The sequence below is a fragment of the Tenrec ecaudatus genome, chromosome 3 (assembly GCF_050624435.1).
Source record: "Tenrec ecaudatus isolate mTenEca1 chromosome 3, mTenEca1.hap1, whole genome shotgun sequence".
Taxonomy (NCBI): Eukaryota; Metazoa; Chordata; class Mammalia; order Afrosoricida; family Tenrecidae; genus Tenrec; species Tenrec ecaudatus.
In genome coordinates, this window is record NC_134532.1 from 117529274 (window position 1) to 117545086 (window position 15813).

Sequence of the window (15813 nt, forward strand, 5' to 3'; positions counted from 1 at the left end):
ATGAATTCAAGTGTCTCTTTCTAACTGCCCTCCTGCTCACTGAGACAGAAACCACCCCAGAGTCTGTTCTTCAATTAATTAGGATGCAGTTAAACAGCAGGTGCCCAAGCAGGAGCAGGAGAGTCAGTTCCATCTGTTCCGTAGGGTCTCATGATGACAAGAGCGTTCCCCACATGTTTCACCTTAAGCGGTTTTTGTATTTTAATTTCCAGTTTATTCTTTTATAAATTATTCTCATGATTTCTGCTGATAATTTGATACTTCAGAACTGGAGCCTCTCCAACATTTAACCTGAAAACATACAGAAGGATTATAAAGGGGAGGAGAGAAAATGCTCAGTAAAATTCAGATTGGCAAACATAATTAAAAGAACATATCATTCACATATTAATGTAAAGCAGTGGGTAGAAATCATTTCATGAGAGCAATCAATTTTAATCTGAAGATATGGTGAATTTGGAGACACAGAAAAGATTGACAATATTTTAGAATGTAGAGGGTGGAACAAGCTTTAGGGGAGGCATATATTAGTGTCTTGGGGGAGATTTAGGGGAGGCATATATTAATGTCTTATTTCAAATCTGGAAGAGTCCACAAACTACTGAAACCAGGTGTATTTCTTCCTTTAAAGCAAAATAAAATCTGAAAGCAATAAATAAATAAATTAAATAGTATCAATTTATTCTTACATATAGGGGTACATTTCCTACTCTAATATTATAAAATTACTCTTATTTCATCCATAACATTGAACATTTCATAAAGAGAAAATAGTTATTCATTCCTTTACTTCTATAAATATCCAACTGCTTTTTGATGAATGGCAATAATTCAACTAACTAATTATTTTTATTCATTGAAGAGTCTTTTTTTCTTTTTTTGACCAAGCATGTGCATGCAGAAAGTGTCTGAGGCATAGGCTGATCCTTTTCTGAAATAATACTGATGCATTCAAGTGATTTTTCCAGGATGCTTAACCCTTAAATAATGAACCTGGGTGGCTTATTGGTTAAAGGCTTAGCTGATAACTGAAGCTGAAAGCTGAAACTTTCCCACTGAAGAAAGACATGTCAAAAGATAACAGTCTAGAAAAATCCACTGGTGGTAGTTCCACTTTGCCACATGGGATTAGTAAATTGAAATTAACTCCAGTTGGACTATTGATTATAATAATTTTATTGTGAATGAAATGTATCTATGATCTATGCAGGAAACTATGTGATATCAAATGTTGCATCACACTATATACAAGCATCAATTATACTGAGGTACTGCAATGTGTGTAATGTAACAACTGGTGATGCTGTCGTTAGAGGACAATTTAGAAAGACCCTCTGTCCAACACTTCCAAGTCCTGTGACACTCTCACAATGGCCATGCTTCTGCACTTTGTTGCAGCCACTGTGTCTATCCATCTCCTCCAAAGTGTTCTTTTTCTTTGACCTTCGACTTTGCCAAGGATGATGTTTTTCTCAGGCACTGGTGCCGCTGGTAACATGTCCACAGCGTGGGAGAGAAATCTCACCATCTTTGCCTTTAAGGAGCATTCTGGATATAATTTCTCTGAGATAAATTTGTTGTTCTAACACTCCATAATATTTTCAATATTCTTTACCAAAAATGTAATTCAAATGCATCAATTTTCCTTGGTGTTGTTAGGTTTTCCCAAAGATTGAATGAGACAGTTGCTGGGACTAATTGAAAAATTTGGCAATGTAACAGGCTATATGATTAAAATACAGAAATCAATTGGACATCAAAAAGGAAATTAAAAGAAAAATATTATTTATAATGACTCCCCAAAAGATGAAATATCTCAGAATAAATGTTTCCAAAGAAGCAAAAGATTTATATACAGAAAAATTGTAAACATTTCTACAAGAAACCAAGAGAGACTCATCGACATGACTGTGCTAGGATCCTGGAGGAGACCAAATATAGTGAAGATGCCATTGTCACCAAAAGTCCTTTACAGATTCAGTGCGATTCCAATAACAATATCAGCACAGTTACGCAAAAAATCCCCACCACCAACTTTATATGGACAACAGAACACAACACTCCCTGGTCCTGTGCTATCCTTGCATTGATTCTTAAGTTTAATTCCATCGATGTCGCCACTGTGTCAACCCATGTTGTCTAAGGTCTCCCCACCCTTTCTTGTTGTACCTCTATAGCATCAAGCATGATGTCTTTCTGCAGGCACTTGTTTCTCCTGACAATATGTCAAAAACCAGTGAGATAAAGTCTCACTGTCCTGGTCTCTAGTATATTAAATATTCTTCACCAACACCATAATTAAATCTCTCAATTCTTTGATTTCCTTTTTCCATTTGTCGGTATATGAGGCTGAGACCATTGTAATTACTGTGCATAAGTAAATGGAAAGCTGTTACAAAACAATTATGTGTGGACTGAAATTTGTTATAAAACAATGCATTGCTTTTAAGTTCTACAAAAAGAATGTTAAGAAAAAGCAAAGACCCTTGACATCAAAGAATAAATTTTAAAATATTCTCTTGTGACTTGCACATTGACTTTAAAGATTCAAGGTAGAGCAGGTTCTATAAAAATGGTCTACTGTATTCATTTTTTTGGACACACTGTAATGGTTAATTTGTGTTTCCAATTGGCTAGGCTATGGTGCTCATTTGTTTGATCAAACACTGGTATAGAGTTTACAATGAAGGGTCTACAACTAGACAGTCTCAAGTCACTAAACTATAGGCACAGAGGCAGATGGAAAATACCGTAGTGACTTTCAAAGAAAACTTAGTGAGGGCACACAGTTTTTGCTTCTACCTTATAATTTTTCTTCATAAAATATAGAAACAAGGATTTGAATTTTAAAAACCATTTCAAATCACATGACCATGGAGTGTATCATAACTATAGAAATGTGTTCCCACTCCCATTTAGCAGTGATAGTCTTTTAGATTCCTGAGAGTAGTGCAGCATGAGTCTATGTATAATTAGCTTAGGAAGAAGAGCTCAACATCTCCATAAAAAGAATTGAACAAATTATTCAGAAAATTTAAAAACAAATATTGATAAAACCTCTTTCCAAGATACATACTCCATAAAACACACACATACAGAAACTCACTAGTAGGTCAATTCTGGCTCAAAGCAACCATAAAGGACAGAGTTGATCTGTCCTGTAGGATATACAAGATGGTAATCTTCACAGATTTCAAGACTTGAGTTTATTCTACGGGCAACTTATTGAGTGATACAGGAAGCATCAGATGATGGAAACATTACATAGTCACTGTACCAAAAGGAATTAGTTAACATACAAACATTCCAATAAGTAGCATCAGATCAAAAACCAATGATACCAAAGGAAGAAGTTCAAGCTTGCTCTGAGTCTTTTACCCAAAAACAAGGATCCAAGAATTGATTGAATACCATTTGAAATGTTCCAGAGATACATATTTGTACCTATTCCAAAGAAGAGTGACTGAACAGAATACTCACGTTACAGAACAATATCACTGATATCACATGCCAGTAAAATTTAGCTGATGATTATTTATCAATGGTTGCAGCACATTAATAGGGAGCTCCCAGAAATTCAGGCTGGATTCAGAAGAGGACATGGATAGAGAACTATCATTGCTGATATCGGTACATTTTAGCTGAAAGAAGGGAATACCAGTGAGTTAGTTAGTTTATTGTGCCAACCTGGCCAATAAACACGTGGGGTTAATTGAAGGGAGGAGGGATAAATGGCTCAGTGAGCCTCGCCTTTCTAGTTCTTGGGTCTATTGCTTTGTGGTGGTCAGATCAAGGTGCAGCTCCCTTAGCCAGTTCCCTGCTTCAACTTGCAAGGCTCACTTCCTGCAAGAAGCCACATGGGCCTACCCCAATGCAGCCCTGGGTGCTGGAGCAGCCATGTGGAGACCCCTGCCAGCACTGAGATGCTAACACATTCACCGACTCAGCTTTCCTCCTGCATTCGGCATCATTATGTCTGTTTTGTGAGATGGAGGAGGATGTTGTGGATTGGCGTCGGACATATGGGTTAATGTTGGACTTGTGGACTTGGGCAGCACTGGGTTGGAATGTTTTCTTGATGTGCAGTTAACCTTTATATAAAACTCTCTCGCACATATGAGTTTCTGTGGACTTGTTTCCCTGAAGTACCCAGATGAACAACCAGAAAGATGTTTACTTGGGTCTTATTGACTATGCAAAGGAATTCAACTATGTGGATGATAAAAAGTATGGATAGTTTTGAAAAGAGTGGGAATTTCAGAGCACTTATTGTTCTCATGCAGAACCTGTACATGGACCAAGTTGCAGATGTGCAAACATAACAAGGAAATACTGCACGGTTTTAAATCAGGAAGGGTATGCATCAGACTTATAACCTCTTATCATACTTAGTCCACCTGCATGCTCTGCAAATTAGGAAAACTGGAATATCTGAAGTAGGATTTGACGTTAGGATTGGAGGAGGACTAGCACCCTTTGATATGCAGAGGACCCAAGTGAGGAGGACAAGGACCCTTGTTGATGAAGATCCAGGATTGCAGGATTTGATATGGATTACCACTGAATGTAAAGACAACCCAAACCCTCACAACTGGACCAATAGGTAATCATGATAAACAGCAAAAATATTGATATTGTCAAGGATTACATTTTGTTGGATCCATAATCAATGCTCATGGACGCAGCAATCAAAAGATCAAAGAACACATTTCTTTGGGTAAATCTGCTGGACAAGAAGATATCTTTCAAGTGTTGAAAAGCAAGGATGTTACTTTGAGGATGAAGGCACACCTGACCACTTCATGGTATTTTCAATCTCCTTATATATATGTGAATGTTGGGCATTGAATAAAGCAGACAGAAGAAGAATCAATGTTTTGGAATTATGGTGCTGATGAAGATTATTGAAAGTACCATGAACTGCTAAAAGAAGAAACATATGTGTCTTGGTAGAAATGCAACCATAATACTCCTTAGAAGCAAGGATAGTATTCATCTTACATCCTTTGGACATGCATGCTATCAGGGGAGATCAGTTCCCGGAAAAGAACATCATGAGGACTCCATGTTTGGTCAAGTAGAGGGATAGCAGAAAAGGGAAAGATGCTGGACAAGATGGATTGACACAGTGGCTTCAACAATGGGTTAAAAGATTTAAAAAAAAAAAACGAGGATGGAACAGGACCGATCAGTATTTTGTTCAGTTATACAAGGGTCTCTGAGAGTTGGAACTTGGAGTAGGCACCTAGATGGTACCCAACAACAATGATCTTTGCAGAATCAAGTGGTCATAATGGATGTTTTAATTGTTGGCCTCTGGTTAGCAGCTGAGCATTCACATAATTAAAATAATTGATTTTTGTTACTATTGTAAAGTATTTATTATTGTTTTCATAAAGTTTAAACATATATATGGCATTAAGAACCCAAGTTTATGGTAGTTTCATAAACACTTAGATTTTAATATAAAATATATTTAGCAAGTATAGCATTCTTTAGTCATTTTATAGTATTCATAAATTAAGCAAAGGTATTTGAATGTGTGGATTACAACAAAATATGGATAACTTTGAGAAAAATGGCAATTGCAGGACAATACATTGTGCTCATGCAAAATATGCACATGACTCAGGAGGCAATGGTGGGAACAGAACAAGGGAATACTGAATGGCTTACAATCAGGAAAGGCGTGTGTCAGGGTTGTATCCTCTTATCATACTTATTCAATCTGTTTGCTGAGGAAATCATCCAAGAACCTGGATCAGATGGAGAAGAATGCTGTGTCGGGGTTGGAGGAGGGCTTAGCAACAACGGAGATATGCAGATGACACAGCCTTCCGTGATGAGAGTGAGGAATACTTGCGTTTTGAAAAAAAGATAGCGCCCCAAGGAGATGCATTGCTACCGTCGCTGTAACAATGAGCTCGAACATAAGAACAAGTGTCATGACCCAAGACCAGGCAAGGTTTCAGTCAGAAAAGGCTCAAGAATCCCTTAACAACAACGTTAGTTAAGCATCCCCAGAACAATCAAGTTTAAATTTTGATATTATTTGTGATTTTGTAAATAAGGTCGTTCTTCATAAGTTTGGGCTGCCAAAGGAAATGCATGTGGACTGTAACATTATATATTCTTCTATTCAAAATTATGTGTCATTTCTCTCTTGCTCCTAGCTAAATTTTAATTTTGTATATATAACTTCATCTTCTCCCATACCACCTCCATTTGAATTTTTGCTCTGTTTATTATCTCATCTATCTCTTTAACTTAAGATCTTAAAGAAATCAAGAATACAACTCGAACAGACATATGCACACCTATGTTTATTGCAGCAATTTCTATATTAGCAAACCCCTGGGGAAAAAACCCAAAACCAAATTAAAGAGGAATGGATGATCATGTTCTGGTACATTCATACTATCAAATAATAAGCATCAATAAAAAGCAACAACTCTCCTGAACATCACAGGACATGGATAAAGTTAGAGAACATTATGCTTAGCAAACGCAGTCCATCTAACAAAGATAAATAGCTAATCACACCATTGTTATGAACAAGAACAAAGGAAAAGAAATATTGTCGATACACCAATAGGCAAGATTTTGATGACTACCAGGTGGCCAGGGATGGAAAGAGGTATGGAGAGCTAGGTTACTGAAGAGCAAAGGAGAAAGGATTGTGGGAAGGAAAGAATCATACAGAATTTTGTTGCTGATTTCATTTATTGAGATGGACTGTGTAAATATGCATATATCATATGTTTCTTTAACAACAACAACAGCAACAAGAACAACAAGACCACCCTCCACATCCTTATCCCTCAAATAGAAATAGTGGTCTTGTGACTTAACAACAACAAACCAAGCAAAGTAAAATTGAAACAGACTTGGAGTTTTTCGTGACCAACAACAAATTCCTCTCAGACAAGCCAACAATGACAGGCTCCCGAGGACTGAATCACCAGGACCAGATTGTAACATTGGTAAAGCGGGACACCAGCGGGACACCATTGATAAACTCATATCCTGACAAAATGGCCACATGGCAGCTGAAAACCATCTACCGTAGCTTGTCATGCATTCTTTCCAAAACTCGGGACTTTTAAAAAATGCCACGGGATGCAGGAAAAATTGTTCAAACGCGGGACGTCTGGTCACCTTATCCTATTGCCAGCCAGCAGTGTGCATTGTTTTGCCAGTGGAAGGCAGGAGGAGGAGATGGGAGACTTGAGGAGAGACTTGGGAATTTTCAATTTCCCCTTCCTGCTGTGAGCATGTTTCTTGTGGTACCTCTATATTTTCAGTTCTCACTGGGATTTCTATTTGCTTCTTTCCTTTCTTGGATGCTAACAGGGAAAGCATGCTTTTCTTATTTCCTTAACTGTGACTTACCTCTCTAAGCAGTCCCTTCACTCAATTTTCTATTTTATTGGAGTTAGATTTTATTTTCATCTAGTACTTTTCAAAAATAATGGTCTTATTGGCACATAATTTACATATCATACAACTCCACAGTTCAATCATTCAATCGTATGAAGCAGAATTGTATAATCCTCAGAACATCAGTTTTAGAACTTAAGCCCCCCCTAGTTAAAACACCCCTAAAATGAGTTGTGCAGTCACATTAAATTCTAGTGCTCCCTCCCACTTCCCACCTTCATTTTCCCCAACACTCTTATGGGCACATAATTTACATATCATACCATTGCAGAGTTAAATCATTCAATCATCATGAGGGGAGTTGTACGATCCCCATAACTTCAATTGTCATACTCTTTATGTGAAAGAATACGTGTGTGTCTACACTCATGTCCAAAAAAAAAAAGAAAAGAGAGATTCCTCTCTACCACTTTTCTCCACTCATGATTTTATTTATGCCTGAATGTGTATCTTATGCCTGACTGGGTATCTATGTAATTATTAATCTATCTATTATCTATTATCCATCTAATTTCTACCTTTCTCTAAAAGCAAACTCCTACCACTTTTAGAAGTCAAGGAAATCCTATGTGATTTCTCAGTTGCAACCTGCCAGCAGCTCTTTAGAGAAAGATGTAATAGGCTACACTTCTTTACAGAGTACAGACTTGGAAACCATAAGGTCCACTTCTTCTGCCTCCTACAGGATTATTGTGAGTCTGATTGACTTGATGGCCAGGGGCTGTGTTTCTCCACAGTGCCGTTTGGGTAAATAGGTATGACCACTTGCTTATGAGTACGTTTCATTTCACTGTGCTCAGCTGATTGATTCCCTGTGTTTTCCTTTCACATTCCCCTTTTCTTGGCACTTCTCTGGTTTTCCATTATTCCTTTATTATTGGCGCATTGCCCAAGTCAGCCGATTCCTCTAGGTCCTTCCATGACCTCAGTGACTCTGTGTATGTATGTGCATGTGCAGATACACTTTCCATTTCCTGAATTATATATCTTATTTAATTTTATCACACTGGTTTTATTATTCTTTCTCGACATCTTAGCACATGTTTTACCATTCTTTCTTTCAACCAAATTCAGATGAATTTGCTCATTTCAATATTACCACTGCTCTGGACTCAACCGCCCTTTATCTCCCTTCTCATTTGTCCAGGGAAGGCACCGCACTGTTTGTTCTTACTGGTTTTGCTGTAAGACTGTCCTTAGATTTTCCTGACAGCTCTTTAAATTCCCTTACGGACTCACAGTAGCATGTCTAGGTTTCTAAAGATGTTGCTAAAGACAATCTGATTTTGCTGCAATCTGACTCTGCAATCAATCTTCATCTTTTCCTTTAATCCTCTGCTTTCCCTGAAGATTTTAGTTTCACTTCCTGGAAAAATCCTCAATCCTAATTTTATTTCTCAAAAGCATACTCATATTTGAGGTTCCCCACAGATTTTCTTGATAGGAACATGGGACTCCTATTTCACTCCTAGGCCTATAATAAAAACATAGTCATTTTTAAAATCACTTGCTGTCTTTCTTTAGGGATATTTAAAACAGAAAACTTGTTTTCTGTCGATTTTGTATGCTGCAGAAGGCTAGGATTACCATTCTAATCCTCACAATGTCTAGCAAGCATCTGCAAGAAGACCCTCACTTCACTCACTGAAATTGTGTGAGCTCACCTCACTGGGACTCATCAAACTATTCTTCAAATTCTCAGAATTCGGAGAGGCTAATCATAAAACAACGTTAAATTAATTAACCCAATTTTGCGTAATTCTCTGTTCTGCTAAATCCTAAAACTGGGCTAGTAGTTCTGCTGAAAATTGGGCTAGTAGTTGCTCCATGAAATTGGATGTGCCAAAAGGTCCATTTGTTCAAATTCTCTATGGACTACATACACAGATGGTCCGCTGGCAGGAACCCAGAAATGCTAGTTCCACATATTAAGTGCCATCAGTACCACGAAATCTTGCAGATGCTGACATCTAGTAATTGTATTTTTGCTGTGCAGAGTGGAGGAGAGTCAGAATTATATTTAAATAAATGCATTTTCTAATAAATGCATTTTTAAAGAAAGTGTGTTTAGATCAATAAAAATAATTCACAACTTGAATTTTAAGAAGCATGGTGTTATTATCTCTTAACTATATTACTTCTACTTTAAGATTTGGAACTACTGAAGTACTCAAGATATGAATGGAGATGCACATGCATTGAAGTGTTAGAATTTAATCTTGATTTTAAAAGTACTGAATCAGAAACTGTTTAATAAAGTACACTTATATCATACTAAAGTTATAATAACTCATTCAGTCAGCAAATAAGTTCACAAGTACCAGAGGTAGGTAGTACAAGAATCAAAATTTATTCTATTCTCAGAGGTTACAAAACACTGATTCTCCAGCATGCTTAGGGGAGGCCCTGAGGTCAGATCAACATGGATGTAACTTCCTGTTTTTCTGCATGAAATTTCCATGATAAAAATAGAAGATTTTACCTTTTATGGGAGCAGAGTGGAAATAAAGAACAAAAAGTAAACAATAATAAATAGACCACTTTGAAAATACAGATACAATGTTTTACAATGGAAATAGATAACACTGAACTAAGTTTAAATATATATTTAAATTTGAATTTTATTTTCACTAATGTGAACGTATTTACATATGTGCAAGGAAGAAAGAATTAATTCATCAGCGTGATTCTCAAGGAATAAAGTGGTCATTTTATTTGAAAGTGTGAGATGTTTTAGTCCAAGGATATTTGTTAAAGGAATGTCTCAATTCCAAAATATAACTCATCTGTAACACCTCATTTATCATTCAAAAACAAAGTGGGGTGTTTGGGAGGCTCTGTTATGACTTATAACTGCTAAGCAGGTATAAATAACAGAGGTAAGTAAGTTGGTGTCATTGCTGTTAGACGCTGTTGAGTCAGTTCTGACCCCTAGCTGGATTTTATGTCAACATGAATGTCTATAGTAGTGTAAGGTGGAGGCCCCCATCCATCAGATCACAGACAGATATTGCCTCCTTCAGTGTGTGGCCTTTTGATAAGGAATAAACTGGGAACTTCTCCCTCTCTCTCTGCCCCCTCACCTTGCTGCTTGTGAGAATTCTGCTGCTTTCAGCGGTGGACACATGTGGGCCACAGAACCCTGCGGGCTATGGGCGCCTTGCCACATTTACACTGAATTAGGCAACCACATGACTCGGTACCCACCAGCCTCTTGTCTTCCTGTACCCCAGTTCACTCTTCTGTGTCATCAGCCTACAACTCTGTGAGTACGAGCAGAGCCCTGGCTTGCATGGGATCTATGACCTAGAGTTGGGCTGGGCTGCCCAATTGATATGAAATTTCTTGTTTACATAAATCTGTTTCCTATGCATTCATGAGTGTTACTTGTGTTGTTTCTCTGGACAACAAAGCTTAGCACCGTGACCCTCTGTGCAACAGAACGGAACACGATAGGTCCTGTGCCGTCCTCACAATTGTTCTTATGTTTGAGCTCCACCGTCAGAGCCACATAAGTAAACAGAGTTCTGTAAAGCTATATGATTTTTAATATTTTGACTTAGTCCTCCTCTTCTCTAGTTAACTTGTAAATTGAGGATCTTTCTTCAGCCATTGGGTTGAAAGTTTCTTTAAAGCAGTGGTTCTCAACCTTCCTAATGCCATGACCCTTTAAAACATATCTTCATGCTGTGGGGATTCCCCCAACCATAAAATTATTTTTGTTGCTACTTCATACTTTTATGTATTGGGCAACTCCTGTGAAAGGATCATTTGAACCCCAAAAGGTGTCATGACCCAAAGGTTGAGAATCGCTGCTTTAAAGGATACTTTTGAATGGATTGCCTGTATTTCTTTACATCAGCAACATAGCATAAGTCAGGGGAGTTATAAGTTATAGGAAAAATATAAAAACCTCTTTGTTTCTCTTAGCTGTCATTAAATCAGTTTCTAACTCACGTTGACTCCATGTGTAATCTGAATTGAAATATTTCCCGGTCCATCGCCAGCCCCCTGAGTAGTTGTGGCTTAGACCATTGTAATCATAGAATTTTCTTAAGTATACATCAAGTATTAAATTATACATAAGTAAAACTTCTGCTGTATTATATTCTAATGTGTTTGAGAATATATCTTAAAGCAATGTATTGATAATTGAATAAATTTCAAATGGCAATTATGCACAAATTTCAAAGCACTATTTAAAAAGGAAATGATGATCTGAATTCACATTACTTTTTTTAGATGTAATACAGAAGAAGGAAATAGATGATACCAAAAAGAAAGAAAAACAAGTTTTTCCAAGAGCAGATTAAAAACCTTGAAGTGAAAAATTCTGTATGGAAAGCTGTGTAAATTCTTATTTGGGGGAAGGTATAAATCAGGATAAAATTAAGTTTAGAACATTAAATACAACTTTATATATAGCATTAAAAGGTTAGTCATTGGTTATATTTAGTATCTGTATGCAGCCAAGAAATTAAATGATATATTGCAGTAGACAATTCTAACGCACAAGATAATTTTAAAGTATTGGAAGCAAGGATGACTATTGGGTCAAGAGTCCTGACCCAAATCATGGTATTTTCAATCACCTTATATGCATGTGAAAACTGAATGGTAAATAAAGATCACACAATTACTGCATTTGAATTAAGCTGTTTTTGAAGAATATCCAAATGATCATTAACTTCCAGAAGAACAAAAAAAATCTGTTTTGAGGAAGGACAGCCTGAGGACCAGGAAACGTCATCTCGAACATGTCATCGGAAGAGAGTCATCCCTGAAAAAGGACATCATTCATGGCTTAAAAAATGAAGACAAAGACCCTCAGGAATATGAATTAACATCATGGCGGCATCAGTGGACCCAACCAAAGCAACAATTGTGGGCAGTGTTTCCTTTGGTTGTGCTTCGATTGCTGTGATCAGAGCCAACTTCAGGGCATCTAACAGAAATAACAAGTTCAAAAGCAGTGTACATATACATATATTTCCATTATTGATTGTGTTAGGTACCCTGAACTTCGCTAAGATATGAGTTTTGAATAATAGTTCTTCTCTCTGACTTGATATGACTTATTCTTTTGTCGCTCATGTTTCTTATCAAAACATTCTCAAAAAGGGGCCCTGTGGCTTAGCTGGTCAAAGCACTTGTTTACTAAAAAGTGAACATTCTCACATACTTAAAAAAAAAGTATGTGCCATTGTATGTGTTTTGTAGCACTTCGGTTTGTTTTTAAAATAATGTGAAGTGGACACACTAAAAACAATGGGGGCGGGGGAGAGTTCAAAATAAAAGTGACCGGAGATGAATTAGAAAGTATACTGGTAACAGAAGACGAGAAGTGAACAAATCTTGACCATCCTACGTGATCAGGTAAAATCCCTTCTTGTATTCCTGGAATCCCTTAGTCAAAGCATGGGGAGTTCCGTTAGTTAAGCCTGATCCAGCTACTGGATAGAGACACAAGCACCACTGCCAAGTCAGCCATTCAGTGACCTGTATTGATCATCAAGACAGCTGAACTAAATGGTTCTGCTGTGCCATGAGAGTCTGTTTGGTTGGCCAGACAGTCACAGCAAGATATGCACAAGAATATTAATTATGGAGACAAGAGTGACGCACATGAATGCATGCAGAAACCCCACAGAAGGAAGCACTCTCATAACACGCGGAGCTGTACAGCACACGCAGACGTTCCTTTGCTCACTGAGCACAGGCAGAACTGTTGTCCTGCTGTTTTATGTTAATTAGAGAATAAATAAGGGGCCAAATGTAGTCTGTGGGCATATGTTGGTCAACTGTCTCTGTCTAATTATGTTGTAAGCTCACTGGGCAGGAGCTTCATTTAAATCGATGTTCTGGAAAGCACTTACTGCCTTTGTTGCCACCTCATGAATGTAAGAGACCAGGACAAATAGATGAATTTTAATATGCAAGAAAAACTTCTAAGAATTTTCTCTTCTGTGTGGTATGTTAGATCATGTTAAATAAACCCTATGGTTAAAGAATGAAATTTTAATCACGATAGACTAATGTCCTACCAGGATAGCATAAAAAATATGTAGTTTGTGTTTTAAATTATGTGTAAAATAAAATAAAGTCTATATAAGTCCATGTATAATCATATAAAGTACATATGTATATTAATTGTGTATGTATAGGTATATTATATATGTATATATAAATGCATATAATTTTATATACATATATGTAAAGTGTGTGTTTATCGATGACCTCTGGTGTCATAGTGGTTACCTATCAAGATGTTAACCATTAGGTCTGCGGTTTGAAACCACCAGCCATTCCAAGAGAGAAAGATGAAGCTTTCTACTCCCATAAGGAGTTATGGTTTGGGAGAGTCACGGGGGTAATAAGCTTGGTTATTTGTTTTAGGGTGTTTATGAAATAAAACTTCACTTAAATTGAGTGCTATAGCATTTAAGGCAGAGTTGGCAAAGATTGCATGTGTTTGTTGTATGTCTATGTGTGTATTTCATTTATACATGGCAATGGTACAATAGATAGGTGTGTGAAAATGGTGTTGAGGTTACAACTGACTTCCTCTGATATCCCAAAGGAGAAGGAGGATCAACTTCAACATCAAGTCAAGGCTGTTTCCCATGAGGCAAAAGTCAGATGTGCTTCAACCCTCTAGTCTCTAGTCCCCCTTGCTGATTTTGACACCAACCATCACCCAGGGAACGCTCTACTTCTCAGCTGAGTTTGATAGTTCATTGCAATGCCCACACCGAACTCTCAGACATGATTCATAATGTGGGGGCCTATTAGGGAAGTTAACAGATTACAGTTCAGGATCACAAATGCTCAGGACAAAACCTCTTCAGAGGCATGCCCTCAGGGATGGCTCGCTCTGGGGCTGGACTTCTCAGGTACACACCCTTGTACATGGGCCTCTGACTTGCTAAATGTTCTGGAGCTCTTTAGTCCTGCTGAGGAAGACTCAAAGGGCAGGCCACTCTGGCATACGTGTCACTCAAAAGACATGCAGCTCTAACTCAGTGAACCTAGATTCCTCGGTGAAATAACTACAGCAAACCCCACTTTTTATGGAAGTTTCCTGACCAAAGACACACAGCTTCACTTACTAGGTGAGGTGGGAAGCCCATCACTCTGTCTGTGCGCTGATTGTTGGCTCTATTGCTGTTGTATGTTTGTGACTCTTCTTCCAATCTTGTGGTGCAACAGTTTTCTTTCTCCGGACCAAGGAGGTTCAGTGAAGAGAAAGATTGGGATGCAAAGGATACACATACTCTTGGTTCTTCTTTATTGAGTATCGTGAGATCCTTACTCCTCCTTCTGAAATGGTTCATTGCATACCTAGCAGGATTGTAAAATGCACCACTCCCCTTGTTATATTTCCAGATTTTATGGTCACATTCAACCTTGTTAATACAGGTATACAACCGAATCATATAATTATAAAAATATATCCCCCCACTTTTTCTTACCCATAATTATCAGGAAAAGAGGAGGAGAAAACATTTGGTTACAGTTGTTGTTAGGTACCATCAAATTGGCTCCGACCAATAGCAACCTTATGCAAAACAAAAGGAAATAGTTAACAATCCTACACCCTCCTCACAAGTGTACCAGAGCCTGAGCCAATTGACGGAGCAATGGTGTACATCCATCACCGTGAGGGCCTGCCTCTGCTCTGTCGCGCCCCTATGTTACCAAACACACTGTCCTTCTCCAGGGACTGCTCTCTCCTGACAATATACCTCTAAAGATTACTCTGACCTCACTTTATCCAAACAGATTGGTTTGCCCTTTTATCAGTCCATGATATTTTCAATATTATTCTGCAGCACAACTCAAAGGCATTGATTCTTTGCATTGATCTTCTTTATTCAATGTCCAATTGTCACATGGATATGATGCAATGGAGCAAGGCTTGGGTCAGGTGTACCTTAGTCCTCAAAGTAACATCGATGCTCTTCAATACTCTAAAAACGTCTTGTGCAGCAGATTTACTTAATGCGATACAGCTTTTGATCTCCTGACTGCTGCTTCCATGAACATTGATACTGGATCCAGGAAGACACAGTCTTTGACAATTTCAACCTTTTATTCATTTATCATTGTATTACCTTGGTCCAGTTGTGAGGATTTTGGTCTGCTAGACATTGCATCGCAAGCCACTGAAGGCTGAAATCCTTGATCTTCGTTTGCAAGCACTTCAAGTGCTTCTCATATTCAGCAAGCAAGGTTGTGTCATCTATAAATTGCAAGTTTTTAATAAGCCTTCCTCCAATCCTGGTGCAATTTTTTTCTTTCATATAAGCCAGTATCTGTGATTATTAGCTCCACATATAGATAGAACAAGTATACTGGGAGGATACAACCCTG